The sequence below is a fragment of the Lepisosteus oculatus genome, chromosome 14 (genome assembly GCF_040954835.1).
Source record: "Lepisosteus oculatus isolate fLepOcu1 chromosome 14, fLepOcu1.hap2, whole genome shotgun sequence".
Classification (NCBI taxonomy): domain Eukaryota; kingdom Metazoa; phylum Chordata; class Actinopteri; order Semionotiformes; family Lepisosteidae; genus Lepisosteus; species Lepisosteus oculatus.
Window position 1 is genome coordinate 25,956,873 of NC_090709.1, and position 18,078 is coordinate 25,974,950.

Here is an 18,078-nt window from a genome sequence, read left to right on the forward strand (position 1 = left end):
ATTGATCACTTATCTATCGAAAACCAATTAATTCAATTAAAAAACCGTAGAATAAACGATTAACTTCACCGATTGGTGAGTACTGATTCTTTTTCTGGTTTTGATCCTTTTTTAAATATCTAGAAAACAGTCAATAAAGACTGTATCGATCAATTACCGTAGTGCGTTTAATGTAAAAAATGTTCAAACTGAAATTAAACAATGATTATTCTTATTATTATTTAGGTAACTGTATCCTAGAGCTAAAAAAATATATTACAAGTTGATAAATGTATGTAAGTAACAGTTTACCTGTATTTTTTCCCGTGTTTATAAATCATAAGTATGGTAACCACGGGGACAGGCGCCATGTCACTGTGCGCGTCTAGGTGTATCGCGTTCGTCACAAAGAGCGATGTGACATCATGGGTAGCAACAAATACTAATACTAGTGTATTCATATTAATATTAATGAGAGTACAACTGGTTGTTTTAATGCTAGTGTTCATGTGAGTATTAATGATGATAGCGCTACTGATAGTTTTAGTTTTAATGTTCATATTCATGTTAATATTAAATATAATTATAGTGTTACTGTTAGAGAATTAACAGTAGTAGTAGTAGTTTTAATACTACTGTTATTCTAGCATTACTGTTATTCTCTTTGGGGGAATTAAAAGCACACGTGGCGAGTGACCTCGTGGCGCAACGGTAGCGCGTCTGACTCCAGATCAGAAGGTTGCGTGTTCAAATCACGTCGAGGTCAGCTGATGTGTTTGCAGGTGCTGCAGGTGCTGCTGGTGCCGAACCCGGAATTTACACCATGCAGTTGGGTTTTAGCTGTACACCACCTAGGTAATCCGAATGAAGTTACAGAACACCCAGTCAGGATCTTATGCAGCATTTCATCTTGAACACGACAAGAGAAAAGGCACACTGCACATCCGCGAAACATCACATCCAACTTTAGAGACAGTGACATCAGAGAATGGAAGTTTCAAACCGCTTTCCTGTTACAGGTTCAAGCAAACCTGAAAGTTAGGGAGTGTTTGGTCACTTTTGTATGAAAAAGTGTCTGAAGCCTGTAATTATAATTTGCCCTTCTTTTAATTGTGGTTGAAATCCACTCCCATGTACCAAGACCTTACAGTATATTCATGTTTACTTAAATGACTAACTATTGGACTATTGGACATTAGTTGGTGTTTTTTTTTTTTGTAACGATTTGCTATTTCATGCAGGAAAGAAAGGAACCCAGACCCAACGTTTGCTTTCAGGTGGGGTTCATTTACATAACAGACATCTATTTCTGAGGAGCCTGATTTGAATCACACAACCCCGGTAGAAGTCGAATCGACAATCTTATAAACCGAAATCAGACGCGTTATCCATTAAACCACTAGCCCGTCACGTAAATTAATTGCACCATGGTGAGTTCAGTGCCGCTACTAGTAATACCCCACCCCCATCTTAAATTTCTAAGTGAGAAACGTGTTTTCTACATTTTTTTTTAGTTTTAAAAAATCATCACTTTTAAGCAGACAAAGCCTTTATGTGTCGCTCTGAATTTCTAATTGATTTAGAATTCCAAGACAAAAGCGTTTCGTTCCACAGCGGCGTGAAATGATCACGTCTTTCACTCTACTTCTCTCTAGTAGTAAAGCAGATCTTGCTTGGTGAGCATTTGCTCCGGTAAATTAGGTCACTTTTCATGTTAACTCACTTCTTCTAAACACAACATTTCCCGGTGCATGTTTTCTCCATGAAAAAAAGACATGTGCATGTGCATGTTTTCCCTTACATGTTTTCCCTTACATGATTTCTCGTTTTCTTTCATCAAAATGTACAGAAAGAAGAAAGAAAGGAAAAGTGTCGTTAATGAACTCTGTCCCCCTTGGGAGATGTCAAGCGCATTGGACATGAAAAGTGCCCAATAAAAGCCATTTCTCTTACGGTCAGGGCTCCTGTTCCGTGTAAAGGAGGCAGCATGCTCAGCCGGCAGACTCAGGGCTTCGTGAACGCAGATGGCTCAGAGCGGTGTGTCCAAGCGGCTATAAAAGAGGAGAATTCTGCCGGCACCGTAGCTGAGTCGGTTTAAGTACCTGTCTCGTTAACTGGAGATCCGGGCTCCACATCCCAGCTGTGCCTTTCTTCCTGTCTTTTTGTGCAGAAACTACCATCTTGGACAACCGCATAGGGCTTGATTTAGTTTAAAGCATGAATGAATACATTTCCTTTCTGCAACAACTTGTTTTTCAAGAAATTCATACAGCTTGTGAAAAATGAAATGTAATTCTTGGCTATCAGAGCAGTAGGAATATTGCCGACTGGCAAGAAAATGCAAGCAATGTTTATTTTTTGACCGGAAAGGTGCGAATGGAGAAAAGCCTCTCTCATCAGTCTCTGTGGCGCAATTGGCGAGCGCGTTCGGCTGTTAACTGAAAGGTTGGTGGTTCAAACCCACCCAGGGACGATCTTCTTATTATTGTCAATGTAAACACTGTCTCCGCTTAAGCCGAAACCTTAACCCTCTTTATATTTGCAGAAAATGCGAGTCTTTTGCCCGTGTCCAACAACAACACTTGAGACCGGGGAAGTCCAATAGTGATCAACACCGCAACTCCCCAGAAATCCATATTCACCCTTGGAAAAGTATCTTTGAATGGCTGGCGGGAGATATCATTTATACTCCTGTTGCGTCCTCTGCTAAAAGAGTTTAGAAATACAACGCAGATTTGTTTGAGAATTTGACAAGCACTGTTACAGTACGTTAGCACTGTGAAGTTGGATGTTGATATTTTGATATATTTACCTTAATTTTAACATAAATGTAAACATACATGCTGTACAATCTATGCTGTACAATCAAACACAGGTATATTTTGAGTCTCATGCTGATCGTCCTGTGGATCCAAAAGAAAATGTTAAAGCTGATACATTTTCGATTGGAATTTGCATCTAGCTACAACGTCCCTGGATAAGAGATTTTATTAGGTGCGTGCAATCGGTATCTTTTACTTTATGTATGGTAGTGGAAATAGTTTTAAAAATGTTTTCTAAAGAAGATTGTATTGCCAGGACCTGCCTTTAGCGCTCAGTAGCGATGACGCTGTTGATATAGATGGAGAAGAAATGTAAGATGAATTGATGATCTAAGCTAAAATAGCCCTAACACGCCTCCTGTAACAGTGTTTGTATTCATAGCAAGTAATATATTTTTTCAAACCCGAACGTTGCTTTTGCATTAAGTGTTATGTAACCATTAGCGGTTTCGGTAGCTTCTGAAGAGCGCACTTTTCCAAACTGAAGCCTATAAGAACATTATTCAAGACACACCATGGCCCAGAATCGTGCATCGGGACAAAGATTAACATCCATTGAAAGTACTCCCAAATAAAAGATTTGACCGAAAAATTAAAAGAGTAGGCAAGTATTAAAACAAAACCATAACTTCTTGACTTCCAATCTCTTTCCTGGTTCAGGCCATGTAAAATGACATATTCAGTGGACTCATGCCGAGGTTGTGAGTTTAAGCCTCACCTGGAGCAGCCTGGTTTTCTGTCTTGACAGGTAAACAGTGTTTTGTGTTATTTGCTAAATGGAGAGAGGATTCTGTGTTAATTGTGCTCCTCCTGGGAGAGGTCAAGATGAGAAGTTCACCAGGCTGGTGGTAAATATCCTGTCCAGGAATATTGGGGCTGTAGGGGGTCAGATCTATAGATGTAGTAAACACATTAGTGGAGACGGTGTGTCTGCTCTCCGTGAGAGAGCCGGGCGGGAAGAATAATCTGTGGTCTGGGAAGAAGAGACCCTCGTTGGAAGAGCGGCGCTCCTCACAGGAGAGAATGAAAACAATCTTTTTCAGGGACGCTGATTTTTCTCTTTGGGTGCATTAAAAGCACTTGTCGCAAGTGACCTCGTGGCGCAACGGTAGCGTGTCTGACTCCAGATCAGAAGGTTGCGTGTTCAAATCACGTTGAGGTCAGTGTTTGCAGGTGCTGCTGGTGCCGAACCCGGAATTTACACCATGCAGTCGGGTTTTAGCTGTACACCACCTAGGTAATCCGAATGAAGTTACAGAACACCCAGTCAGGATCTTATGCAGCATTTCATCTTGAACACGACAAGAGAAAAGGCACACTGCACATCCGCGAAACATCACATCCAACTTTAGAGACAGTGACATCAGAGAATGGAAGTTTCAAACCGCTTTCCTGTTACAGGTTCAAGCAAACCTGAAAGTTAGGGAGTGTTTGGTCACTTTTGTATGAAAAAGTGTCTGAAGCCTGTAATTATAATTTGCCCTTCTTTTAATTGTGGTTGAAATCCACTCCCATGTACCAAGACCTTACAGTATATTCATGTTTACTTAAATGACTAACTATTGGACTATTGGACATTAGTTGGTGTTTTTTTTTTTTGTAACGATTTGCTATTTCATGCAGGAAAGAAAGGAACCCAGACCCAACGTTTGCTTTCAGGTGGGGTTCATTTACATAACAGACATCTATTTCTGAGGAGCCTGATTTGAATCACACAACCCCGGTAGAAGTCGAATCGACAATCTTATAAACCGAAATCAGACGCGTTATCCATTAAACCACTAGCCCGTCACGTAAATTAATTGCACCATGGTGAGTTCAGTGCCGCTACTAGTAATACCCCACCCCCATCTTAAATTTCTAAGTGAGAAACGTGTTTTCTACATTTTTTTTTAGTTTTAAAAAATCATCACTTTTAAGCAGACAAAGCCTTTATGTGTCGCTCTGAATTTCTAATTGATTTAGAATTCCAAGACAAAAGCGTTTCGTTCCACAGCGGCGTGAAATGATCACGTCTTTCACTCTACTTCTCTCTAGTAGTAAAGCAGATCTTGCTTGGTGAGCATTTGCTCCGGTAAATTAGGTCACTTTTCATGTTAACTCACTTCTTCTAAACACAACATTTCCCGGTGCATGTTTTCTCCATGAAAAAAAGACATGTGCATGTGCATGTTTTCCCTTACATGTTTTCCCTTACATGATTTCTCGTTTTCTTTCATCAAAATGTACAGAAAGAAGAAAGAAAGGAAAAGTGTCGTTAATGAACTCTGTCCCCCTTGGGAGATGTCAAGCGCATTGGACATGAAAAGTGCCCAATAAAAGCCATTTCTCTTACGGTCAGGGCTCCTGTTCCGTGTAAAGGAGGCAGCATGCTCAGCCGGCAGACTCAGGGCTTCGTGAACGCAGATGGCTCAGAGCGGTGTGTCCAAGCGGCTATAAAAGAGGAGAATTCTGCCGGCACCGTAGCTGAGTCGGTTTAAGTACCTGTCTCGTTAACTGGAGATCCGGGCTCCACATCCCAGCTGTGCCTTTCTTCCTGTCTTTTTGTGCAGAAACTACCATCTTGGACAACCGCATAGGGCTTGATTTAGTTTAAAGCATGAATGAATACATTTCCTTTCTGCAACAACTTGTTTTTCAAGAAATTCATACAGCTTGTGAAAAATGAAATGTAATTCTTGGCTATCAGAGCAGTAGGAATATTGCCGACTGGCAAGAAAATGCAAGCAATGTTTATTTTTTGACCGGAAAGGTGCGAATGGAGAAAAGCCTCTCTCATCAGTCTCTGTGGCGCAATCGGCGAGCGCGTTCGGCTGTTAACTGAAAGGTTGGTGGTTCAAACCCACCCAGGGACGATCTTCTTATTATTGTCAATGTAAACACTGTCTCCGCTTAAGCCGAAACCTTAACCCTCTTTATATTTGCAGAAAATGCGAGTCTTTTGCCCGTGTCCAACAACAACACTTGAGACCGGGGAAGTCCAATAGTGATCAACACCGCAACTCCCCAGAAATCCATATTCACCCTTGGAAAAGTATCTTTGAATGGCTGGCGGGAGATATCATTTATACTCCTGTTGCGTCCTCTGCTAAAAGAGTTTAGAAATACAACGCAGATTTGTTTGAGAATTTGACAAGCACTGTTACAGTACGTTAGCACTGTGAAGTTGGATGTTGATATTTTGATATATTTACCTTAATTTTAACATAAATGTAAACATACATGCTGTACAATCTATGCTGTACAATCAAACACAGGTATATTTTGAGTCTCATGCTGATCGTCCTGTGGATCCAAAAGAAAATGTTAAAGCTGATACATTTTCGATTGGAATTTGCATCTAGCTACAACGTCCCTGGATAAGAGATTTTATTAGGTGCGTGCAATCGGTATCTTTTACTTTATGTATGGTAGTGGAAATAGTTTTAAAAATGTTTTCTAAAGAAGATTGTATTGCCAGGACCTGCCTTTAGCGCTCAGTAGCGATGACGCTGTTGATATAGATGGAGAAGAAATGTAAGATGAATTGATGATCTAAGCTAAAATAGCCCTAACACGCCTCCTGTAACAGTGTTTGTATTCATAGCAAGTAATATATTTTTTCAAACCCGAACGTTGCTTTTGCATTAAGTGTTATGTAACCATTAGCGGTTTCGGTAGCTTCTGAAGAGCGCACTTTTCCAAACTGAAGCCTATAAGAACATTATTCAAGACACACCATGGCCCAGAATCGTGCATCGGGACAAAGATTAACATCCATTGAAAGTACTCCCAAATAAAAGATTTGACCGAAAAATTAAAAGAGTAGGCAAGTATTAAAACAAAACCATAACTTCTTGACTTCCAATCTCTTTCCTGGTTCAGGCCATGTAAAATGACATATTCAGTGGACTCATGCCGAGGTTGTGAGTTTAAGCCTCACCTGGAGCAGCCTGGTTTTCTGTCTTGACAGGTAAACAGTGTTTTGTGTTATTTGCTAAATGGAGAGAGGATTCTGTGTTAATTGTGCTCCTCCTGGGAGAGGTCAAGATGAGAAGTTCACCAGGCTGGTGGTAAATATCCTGTCCAGGAATATCGGGGCTGTAGGGGGTCAGATCTATAGATGTAGTAAACACATTAGTGGAGACGGTGTGTCTGCTCTCCGTGAGAGAGCCGGGCGGGAAGAATAATCTGTGGTCTGGGAAGAAGAGACCCTCGTTGGAAGAGCGGCGCTCCTCACAGGAGAGAATGAAAACAATCTTTTTCAGGGACGCTGATTTTTCTCTTTGGGTGCATTAAAAGCACTTGTCGCAAGTGACCTCGTGGCGCAACGGTAGCGTGTCTGACTCCAGATCAGAAGGTTGCGTGTTCAAATCACGTTGAGGTCAGTGTTTGCAGGTGCTGCTGGTGCCGAACCCGGAATTTACACCATGCAGTCGGGTTTTAGCTGTACACCACCTAGGTAATCCGAATGAAGTTACAGAACACCCAGTCAGGATCTTATGCAGCATTTCATCTTGAACACGACAAGAGAAAAGGCACACTGCACATCCGCGAAACATCACATCCAACTTTAGAGACAGTGACATCAGAGAATGGAAGTTTCAAACCGCTTTCCTGTTACAGGTTCAAGCAAACCTGAAAGTTAGGGAGTGTTTGGTCACTTTTGTATGAAAAAGTGTCTGAAGCCTGTAATTATAATTTGCCCTTCTTTTAATTGTGGTTGAAATCCACTCCCATGTACCAAGACCTTACAGTATATTCATGTTTACTTAAATGACTAACTATTGGACTATTGGACATTAGTTGGTGTTTTTTTTTTTGTAACGATTTGCTATTTCATGCAGGAAAGAAAGGAACCCAGACCCAACGTTTGCTTTCAGGTGGGGTTCATTTACATAACAGACATCTATTTCTGAGGAGCCTGATTTGAATCACACAACCCCGGTAGAAGTCGAATCGACAATCTTATAAACCGAAATCAGACGCGTTATCCATTAAACCACTAGCCCGTCACGTAAATTAATTGCACCATGGTGAGTTCAGTGCCGCTACTAGTAATACCCCACCCCCATCTTAAATTTCTAAGTGAGAAACGTGTTTTCTACATTTTTTTTTAGTTTTAAAAAATCATCACTTTTAAGCAGACAAAGCCTTTATGTGTCGCTCTGAATTTCTAATTGATTTAGAATTCCAAGACAAAAGCGTTTCGTTCCACAGCGGAGTGAAATGATCACGTCTTTCACTCTACTTCTCTCTAGTAGTAAAGCAGATCTTGCTTGGTGAGCATTTGCTCCGGTAAATTAGGTCACTTTTCATGTTAACTCACTTCTTCTAAACACAACATTTCCCGGTGCATGTTTTCTCCATGAAAAAAAGACATGTGCATGTGCATGTTTTCCCTTACATGTTTTCCCTTACATGATTTCTCGTTTTCTTTCATCAAAATGTACAGAAAGAAGAAAGAAAGGAAAAGTGTCGTTAATGAACTCTGTCCCCCTTGGGAGATGTCAAGCGCATTGGACATGAAAAGTGCCCAATAAAAGCCATTTCTCTTCATTTCTCTTACGGTCAGGGCTCCTGTTCCGTGTAAAGGAGGCAGCTTGCTCAGCCGGCAGACTCAGGGCTTCGTGAACGCAGATGGCTCAGAGCGGTGTGTCCAAGCGGCTATAAAAGAGGAGAATTCTGCCGGCACCGTAGCTGAGTCGGTTTAAGTACCTGTCTCGTTAACTGGAGATCCGGGCTCCACATCCCAGCTGTGCCTTTCTTCCTGTCTTTTTGTGCAGAAACTACAGTGCCTTGCGAAAGTATTCGGCCCCCTTGAACTTTTCAACCTTTTGCCACATTTCAGGCTTCAAACATAAAGATATATTTTTTTTTATTTTATGTGAAGAATCACCAACAAGTGGGACACAATTGTGAAGTGGAACGAAATCTATTGGATTTTTGAAACTTTTTTAACTAATAAAAAAATGAAAAGTGGGGCGTGCAAAATTATTCGGCCCCCTTGCGTTGATACTTTGTAGAGCCACCTTTTGCTGCGATTACAGCTGCAAGTCGCTTGGGGTATGTCTCTATCAGTTTTGCACATCGAGAGACTGAAATTCTTGCCCATTCTTCCTTGCAAAACAGCTCAAAACAGTTGAAAAGTTCAAGGGGGCCGAATACTTTCGCAAGGCACTGTACCATCTTGGACAACCGCATAGGGCTTGATTTAGTTTAAAGCATGAATGAATACATTTCCTTTCTGCAACAACTTGTTTTTCAAGAAATTCATACAGCTTGTGAAAAATGAAATGTAATTCTTGGCTATCAGAGCAGTAGGAATATTGCCGACTGGCAAGAAAATGCAAGCAATGTTTATTTTTTGACCGGAAAGGTGCGAATAGAGAAAAGCCTCTCTCATCAGTCTCTGTGGCGCAATCGGCGAGCGTGTTCAGCTGTTAACTGAAAGGTTGGTGGTTCAAACCCACCCAGGGACGATCTTCTTATTATTGTCAATGTAAACACTGTCTCCGCTGAAGCCGAAACCTTAACCCTCTTTATATTTGCAGAAAATGCGAGTCTTTTGCCCGTGTCCAACAACAACACTTGAGACCGGGGAAGTCCAATAGTGATCAACACCGCAACTCCCCAGAAATCCATATTCACCCTTGGAAAAGTATCTTTGAATGGCTGGCGGGAGATATCATTTATACTCCTGTTGCGTCCTCTGCTAAAAGAGTTTAGAAATACAACGCAGATTTGTTTAAAAATTTGACAAGCACTGTTACAGTACGTTAGCACTGTGAAGTTGGATGTTGATATTTTGATATATTTACCTTAATTTTAACATAAATGTAAGCATACATGCTGTACAATCTATGCTGTACAATCAAACACAGGTATATTTTGAGTCTCATGCTGATCGTCCTGTGGATCCAAAAGAAAATGTTAAAGCTGATACATTTTCGATTGGAATTTGCATCTAGCTACAACGTCCCTGGATAAGAGATTTTATTAGGTGCGTGCAATCGGTATCTTTTACTTTATGTATGGTAGTGGAAATAGTTTTAAAAATGTTTTCTAAAGAAGATTGTATTGCCAGGACCTGCCTTTAGCGCTCAGTAGCGATGACGCTGTTGATATAGATGGAGAAGAAATGTAAGATGAATTGATGATCTAAGCTAAAATAGCCCTAACACGCCTCCTGTAACAGTGTTTGTATTCATAGCAAGTAATATATTTTTTCAAACCCGAACGTTGCTTTTGCATTAAGTGTTATGTAACCATTAGCGGTTTCGGTAGCTTCTGAAGACCGCACTTTTCCAAACTGAAGCCTATAAGAACATTATTCAAGACTCACCATGGCCCAGAATCGTGCATCGGGACAAAGATTAACATCCATTGAAAGTACTCCCAAATAAAAGATTTGACCGAAAAATTAAAAGAGTAGGCAAGTATTAAAACAAAACCATAACTTCTTGACTTCCAATCTCTTTCCTGGTTCAGGCCATGTAAAATGACATATTCAGTGGACTCATGCCGAGGTTGTGAGTTTAAGCCTCACCTGGAGCAGCCTGGTTTTCTGTCTTGACAGGTAAACAGTGTTTTGTGTTATTTGCTAAATGGAGAGAGGATTCTGTGTTAATTGTGCTCCTCCTGGGAGAGGTCAAGATGAGAAGTTCACCAGGCTGGTGGTAAATATCCTGTCCAGGAATATCGGGGCTGTAGGGGGTCAGATCTATAGATGTAGTAAACACATTAGTGGAGACGGTGTGTCTGCTCTCCGTGAGAGAGCCGGGCGGGAAGAATAATCTGTGGTCTGGGAAGAAGAGACCCTCGTTGGAAGAGCGGCGCTCCTCACAGGAGAGAATGAAAACAATATTTTTCAGGGACGCTGATTTTTCTCTTTGGGTGAATTAAAAGCACTTGTCGCAAGTGACCTTGTGGTGCAACGGTAGTGCGTCTGATTCCAGATCAGAAGGTTGCGTGTTCAAATCACGTTGAGGTCAGCTGATGTGTTTGCAGGTGCTGCTGGTGTCGAACCCGGAATTTACAGCATGCAGTCGGGTTTTAGCTGTACACCACCTAGGTAATCCGAACGAAATAACAGAACAGTACAGAACACCCAGTCAGGAGCTTATGCAGCATTTCATCTTGAACACGACAAGAGAAAAGGCACACTGCACATCCGCGAAACATCACGTCCGACTTTAGAGACAGTGACATCAGAGAATGGAAGTTTCAAACCGCTTTTCTGTTACAGGTTCAAGCAAACCTGAAAGTTAGGGAGTGTTTGGTCACTTTTGTATGAAAAAGTGTCTGAAGCCTGTAATTATAATTTGCCCTTTTTTAATTGTGGTTGAAATCCACTCCCATGTACCAAGACCTTACAGTATATTCATGTTTACTTAAATGACTAACTATTGGACTATTGGACATTAGTTGGTGTTTTTTTTTGTAACGATTTGCTATTTCATGCAGGAAAGAAAGGAACCCAGACCCAACGTTTGCTTTCAGGTGGGGTTCATTTACATAACAGACATCTATTTCTGAGGAGCCTGATTTGAATCACACAGCCCCGGTAGAAGTCGAATCGACAATCTTATAAACCGAAATCAGACGCGTTATCCATTAAACCACTAGCCCGTCACGTAAATTAATTGCACCATGGTGAGTTCAGTGCCGCTACCAGTAATACCCCACCCCCATCTTAAATTTCTAAGTGAGAAACGTGTTTTCTACATTTTTTTTTAGTTTTAAAAAATCATCATTTTTAATCAGACAAAGCCTTTATGTGTCGCTCTGAATTTCTAATTGATTTAGAATTCCAAGACAAAAGCGTTTCGTTCCACAGCGGTGTGAAATGATCACGTCTTTCACTCTACTTCTCTCTTGTAGTAAAGCAGATCTTGCTAGGTGAGCATTTGCATCGTTTATTGTTATAGACAACATGCTTCTGCATTAAGTTTAATGGAGGTGTTTATTTCGTTTTTGGCACAACTTGTTTTTCAAGAACTCCACACATCGCGAAAGCTAAAATGCTTGTCTTTGTTATCAGTTCAAAAGAATTACTGCCAGCTGGCAAGAAAATGACAACGATTTTTTTTTTACTTTAGCCAAAAATCTGTGAATGTGGAAAAATATGACATGTGTCAGTTTCTATGGCACACTCAGTCAGGTTGTGCTTCAGTTAAACACAACGTTCGTAGATCAAATGCACCCAGAGACACACTTCGAATTAATCCGATCTAAACATTACCTTCTCTAAATGTGATTGAGTTTCTTTGCACGTCGTTAGCCATCTTGATGTTTTCAGAGATTTTCAACTTTTGACACTAGTCAAACTACAAGTAAATAGTTGAGTACCTATGTCAATATCACCGGGAATGTGAATATAAATGTAAACATCAATATTTCTGCCTTCTCCTGAGAAACACAAGTATAGAGTCAAAACACAATAAATAATGCTAGAAAATTATTCAGTTAACACCCAGATGTGACAAAACACATTTAAGACTTACATCCTCTTTAAATATGTATTTCCTTAATATCAGTTCTCTTCCCTCCCCAGGATACCTGCAAATTCACTATATCATATTAAAAGCTGTGTGTAAGTCTTACATGTGTTCTGTCACATCTGGGTGTTAAATTAATAGATGTGTTGTGTTATTTAATATGATTTGACTCCACGCTTGTGTTTCTCGGGAGAAAGCAGAAATATTGGGGATTTGCGGCTACAGAAAATAATGTGAACTTTACAGGCAAAAGTTAGGTTACGTTAAAGAAACAAAAACTTATTGTCACCCTTTTCAACTTGATTATTTAAGACATTTGTTCGGAATAGTATATCTTCTCGTGTCTGTGGCTGTTATCCTACAATAACGGTGGTGAAATAGCAGGAATGTGCGGAAAGAATCGGAGATAGAACAGAAGACTCATCTAGTCGATAGTAAGGTTGTGTAGGACCGCACACACTTCGATGTCAGTGTTGAGTAGTGTGGTTTAAAAGCTTCTTCACGAACCAGGAAGGAGTAGAAATCTAAAGTCTTCTGATCCGTAATCAGACACGTTATCCATTGTGCCATTGGCGTTTGTATTGCATTCCTATACAGCACCACATTGAGTTCAGAGCCGCTACTAGTAATACATCGCCCCGGTCAAAAGTTTCTTCAATTAGATTCATGTGTTTTGTACGTGTGTCTAATTACTACGTCTTTCATTATGTCTGGTTTAAAATAATGTATCTTAAAAACAGAGAAAGGGTTTATGAGTCTCCCTGAAATTCACACACGAAGAATAAAAAATATCGCGTTTAAAAAGAATACAGAGATGCCGGCGATAGAAAACTTAAGTGCGCGCTATCACTGAACTAAACTCCCGATCGATAAGTTTGCCGGAGGCTTTTTAATTGTGTTAGGAAGAGCAAATAGTCCACAGTGTACATTTTAAAGGTCTGAGCAAAACAATCAGACGTGAGGATTATTCAGAACAGGAGCCTCTACTTCTTTGTATACTGAGCTTTCGGGTGAACGTCAAAGTGAAAGACAAATTCGCAATTCACTTTTTGATTAAGGAACAAGAAAACACCATCCTTCAAACTGGATTCAGACCAGGGACATAAGACATACTCACTGCTTTTTCTACAGTTTTAAGAGCTAGCAACTGAGCTATCGAGAAGTCTAAAATAAACGTTTTGTCACACGCGTAGCCCAATGTAGTGTAGTGTTCCTCTTTATTTAAATCCCAGTTCGACATCAAAATACTCACTCCCATAGTCTCGTTTAGTAGAAGAAATGGACCAGGCTTCTACTCTATAAACGTCAATAGTTCTTATAAAACATTTGAAGGGATATCAGTGCAGGTGGAAATTGACTCTTTTTCTTTATGATTTGGTTTTGATTTTGAATCGTTATATTATTAAGTTTGTGCTTTCTCTGTTTTTATCATATTGTGAACTTATTTTTTAAACAAATGCTTACAAAGGCAAACAGGGCACACAGTACAAGCTACTGTGCACTTTTGGGAGTATACGAGGTTCGATATAAAATCGCAAAAATGTAAAAGGAGAAAATACCCCAGACTGCGTGTAAAGTCCTCCTTGAGGTATGCTTTCAAAATAGCTGCACCAGGCACTTGGAGACAGATAAATATAGGTATTTAAAATTCAGGAATATGAATGGTCAATTGCTTACAGTTGGGTTTTTACGTTTCGTATTTAGCGATTTGTGTATAAATCTTTTAACAATTCATTAAAATGCTAACAATATGTAAAATAAAAACAACAGCAACGTTAAATGGCGGGGAGACGGGCAGTTTTTTTTACAATCAGATTCCAATCTCTAATGCTGTGTTTGAGAGCTGTGTGTGAGAGCTTACTGTACATAACTTTCCTTTTCTCACATTTTCTGAAAACCATTCCAAAGGGGCACCTGTCACGGACGTCCAAAGGGACTAACCATGGGGAGTAGGAGAGCGGAAAAAGACCCATATGCGTAGCGGCGAGACGGGAAAAAGGCCCGGGCTCATTAGTGCAAAGAGTTCAGGAATGCCATATAGAAACCTATGCCCTCAGGGAGCGGACGTGGGGCGCCCTGGTGCTAGGCGGGTCTCAGGACATCCAAACGTCAATGCTGAGCAACGACAGAGTGCAAGACCCAGAAATATATAGCCCAAGGGAAAGAGAGGGACAGGAAGGACAGCAGGCTGGAAACTAGGGACAGGACAGAGAAGGAGCGCCCTCTGGCTGCAGAGGGCGTGACAGTACCCCCCCTTCATGCCAAGCACCCTGTCAAGATGTGAGTCGCTCTTGAATCAGAGCGGGGTGACACGGGCTTCTGTTCTGATACGGTTGTACGAGAAGCAGGAGGAATTGCTTCACTCGTATTGCTTCATGAGCTGAATCAGGAGTGAGACATTTCGTGTGTTTGTGCATATGTCAACGCCTGACCTACATCGTAAAACTAAATTAAAAACTAACATTAAGTTGTCAGAGACATTCATTTATATACAAACAAGAGACAGACAAAGTAATAATTCTTCATTAACTTGTCCTACACTGATCAGACTATTTGAAATTGTCTGATTCAGCCTGTGCAGTTCGTGCTAATTAGAACAACGCCAGTACTGAACCCTCATCACCGAACAGACTATTTAGCACAAGTTCAGCTGCTCGCCAGCTTTGTTACGCACAGTTTTGCATTGCTATTGAGCTCAGAGCAGGAGCTGATCTTCAGACAGTACCGTGTTAAGTAGTCTGCAGCTTCGTGCAAAACAGTTCGACAGTTCATTGCAATTTAGCCAACGTGTTTTCTATAGCTTTCAGCTGCAGTTAATTTACATAAAGAAAATCTACTACTGGTTTAAAAGCAACATGAGTCAGACAGGAGTCAAACCTACAATCTTCTGATCCAAAGTCAGATGCATTATACATTACACCACTGGCCCTAACCTTATGGTGCTCAACAGCACCATAGTGACCTCAGTGCCACTACTAGTAATGCATCACCCCCATCCAAAATTTCTAAGTAAAAAAAAAACTTTTTCTATACTTGTCTGTTTAAAAATATGATATCTTTAAAAAAGACAAAGGGCTTGTGTGTCACGCAAAAGTTTTGATTCATTTCGAATGCAAAGTAAAACCATTTTCTTCCAAGAAATCATAAATTTGTCTCATCCTCCATACTATAATCCTCTCTTGTAGTAGTAAAGCATTTTGAATTCAACCGAACAATATATTAAAGGAACAAGTAATAGGTTTATTCCATGCTGAAAGAGAAGAGAGAAAACACAACGTTTCAGCTATGAAAACTTCTTCAGGTTTGTTTTCTCTCTTCTCTTTTCAGCATGGAATAAACCTACAATATTACTTGTTTCTTTGCAGATATGCATGCTGGAGTAGCTATCCACCTGAATATATTAAACGATTCATCTATACGATTAACATAATGTTCTCCTGAATAACTACTCAAAAGAAGCCACATCTCAGGTTTTAGAGAGATTTGAAATCAGATCGATGGATTTAGAGTCCAGACTGCGAACCGACAGCTGACACAGGTCTTTTACAGAACCGTTCTGATTTTTTCTACTTTGTCCCCGTGACATCATTGTCCTGCTTGCAGCCGAGCCCGACACACAGTACCATCTGGTTTCTGTCGCTGGGCGCTCACCCTGTGGTCCATGTGGGTCCTAATGCCCCAGTATAATGACGGGGACACTAAACTGTAAACAGGTGCCGTCCGTCGGCTGATAAGTAAAACTGAGGTCCTGACTCTCTCTGGCCTTTAAAAATCCCAGGTCGTCTCTTGAAAGAGTAGGGGTGTAACCCCAGCATCCTGGCCCAATTTTCCAATGGCCCTTACCAGTCATGGCCTCCTAATAATCCCCATCTATGAACTGGCTTCATTACTCTGCTCTCCTCCCCACTGATTGTTGATGTGTGGTGAGCATTTTGGCACAGTATGGCTGCCGTTGCATCATCAAGGTGGGGCTGCACATTGGTGGCGGTAGTGGGATTCCCCATTACCTGTAAAGCACTTTGAGTGGAGTGTCCAGAAAAGCGCTATATAAGTGTAAGTGATGATGATAATAATAATAATTATTATTATTATGTAAATTGCAATAAAATATATAATATTTGTTTTAAAATCGATTAATGTAAAAACTGATAAAGCTAATGCTTTTTTCAGGGCTATATCTACTTTAAAAAAAAAGAGAAGTGAAATTTGGAGAAGATGCACCAGCGGGTGCCTTCACATCTCCAGCTTCAGTCTCGCCTGTAGCTGCGAGAAGGTTAAAAGCACACAAGTGATCTGTAGACGATGTTCGGGGAAGAGATAATTCTGTTTTCAACACAGGGAGTGAGAATGAGCTCAGTCCGGCTCCCAGCAGAATCCATTCTGGTTTGGTTACTGTTAGACTGTGCGTCTGAGGCTCTTTGGATCGCAATGTGAAAAAAAAAACAATTGCTCACATCGAGAGGAAGGGAAGATATCATGTTTAAAAAATCAGAACCGAAGATTTGGATCTGGGGCCTCATACTTATCAAGTTATTAAAATAACAGTTATTAAAATATTAGATTGTGTTTCTGCAACATTTCGTGCACACTACGCCATTTTTATCTAAAAATAAAACAACAGCCACAACAAGGGCTTTACACGCAGTCTGGGGTATTTTCCCCTTTTAGATTTTTGCCACTTTATATCGAATCTGTTATACTCCCAAAAATGCACAGTAGATTGTACTTAATAAAAATGTACAATTCACCGCTGGTATAAACAGATGTGTGCCGTGTCTGCCTTTGTAAGCATTTGTTTAAAAAATAAGTCCACAATACGATAAAAACACAGAAAGCACAAAGTTAATAATACAACGATACAAAATCAATACCAAATCATAAAGCCAATTAAGTACAGATGCAGCCATTCAAAATGCGCGGTAAAAACCCGCGGTACAGTAACCTACCCACAAGCCACCGCAGGGCACCGGAGGGCACCGCGGTAAGTGATTGGCTGGCCAAAATGACCGACAGGGGCACTCGTGGTGCATTGGTTGGTAGTGCAAAGATTTAATCATTTAATGTCTTTACTGTGCACATTTTAATCCGCTTAGTTTTGAATATTTATATGGATTTTACCACTAAAGGGAAATTTTAGTAGCTGAGCATAAAAAGAAGAGGAGCATAACGCATCTGAAGGTCATGAACGATATTAATTTAGGAACATAAACATTACTGTATGTATGTAAACTGTACTGTGTATGGCTGGTCTTGGTAGTTGAAAGAAAAAATACACACCAGTTTTCCATTTCTCCCTAAACATTTTAAGCATGAAAGTTTTATGAAACGGTACCCAAATATGCGATTGCTGTATGGAATGAATTTTAATTTAAAAAAATTATTTAACACGAACATAAAGCTGTTTACATCTTCCGCCTGAGAACAGTCACCCGTTGCTACCCAACGCAGAAACACAGCCACTAACTAGCAAAGAGAGGACATTAGCTACCCAATATGATAAAGAAATAAATGATTATTTTGTTTATTTCTTTTGCACATTTATTTTAACATTTCCATCGATTGTACAAGCACTTGGAAACTGTCCAATCCCTAGTTCATCAGGCATTTTACTGGTCTGGCGCCGGTCTGTGTCTTCCAGGATATAATGCCAGCGAACTCTTGTTTTTATGTCCGCTATAACAGACAATCTCCTTTGCTTTTAACCGAGCGTTTAATAATTTCCTAAAATGAAAATGATTTGCTTTATTTCCCTCATGGGATCAATAAAAGTATCTATCATCTGTCTAAACTATGGGACA

At 40.3% G+C, this 18,078-nt stretch overlaps 1 protein-coding gene and 7 non-coding genes across 8 annotated transcripts in view; 7 read left to right on the plus strand and 1 right to left on the minus strand.

Annotated features, from left to right (window-relative positions):
* Positions 1–18,078, minus strand: part of LOC138242535 (scavenger receptor cysteine-rich type 1 protein M130-like) — a 358,811-nt gene that overhangs the window by 42,302 nt on the left and 298,431 nt on the right. The window lies entirely within an intron of this gene.
* Positions 674–745, plus strand: trnaw-cca (transfer RNA tryptophan (anticodon CCA)). The gene has a single exon. It is a non-coding gene; the product is annotated as a tRNA-Trp (tRNA).
* trnan-guu (transfer RNA asparagine (anticodon GUU)) lies at positions 2,379–2,452 on the plus strand. Its single transcript has one exon. It is a non-coding gene; the product is annotated as a tRNA-Asn (tRNA).
* trnaw-cca (transfer RNA tryptophan (anticodon CCA)) lies at positions 3,893–3,964 on the plus strand. The gene has a single exon. It is a non-coding gene; the product is annotated as a tRNA-Trp (tRNA).
* On the plus strand, positions 5,583–5,656 carry trnan-guu (transfer RNA asparagine (anticodon GUU)). The gene has a single exon. It is a non-coding gene; the product is annotated as a tRNA-Asn (tRNA).
* Positions 7,097–7,168, plus strand: trnaw-cca (transfer RNA tryptophan (anticodon CCA)). The gene has a single exon. It is a non-coding gene; the product is annotated as a tRNA-Trp (tRNA).
* On the plus strand, positions 9,189–9,262 carry trnan-guu (transfer RNA asparagine (anticodon GUU)). Its single transcript has one exon. It is a non-coding gene; the product is annotated as a tRNA-Asn (tRNA).
* trnaw-cca (transfer RNA tryptophan (anticodon CCA)) lies at positions 10,703–10,774 on the plus strand. Its single transcript has one exon. It is a non-coding gene; the product is annotated as a tRNA-Trp (tRNA).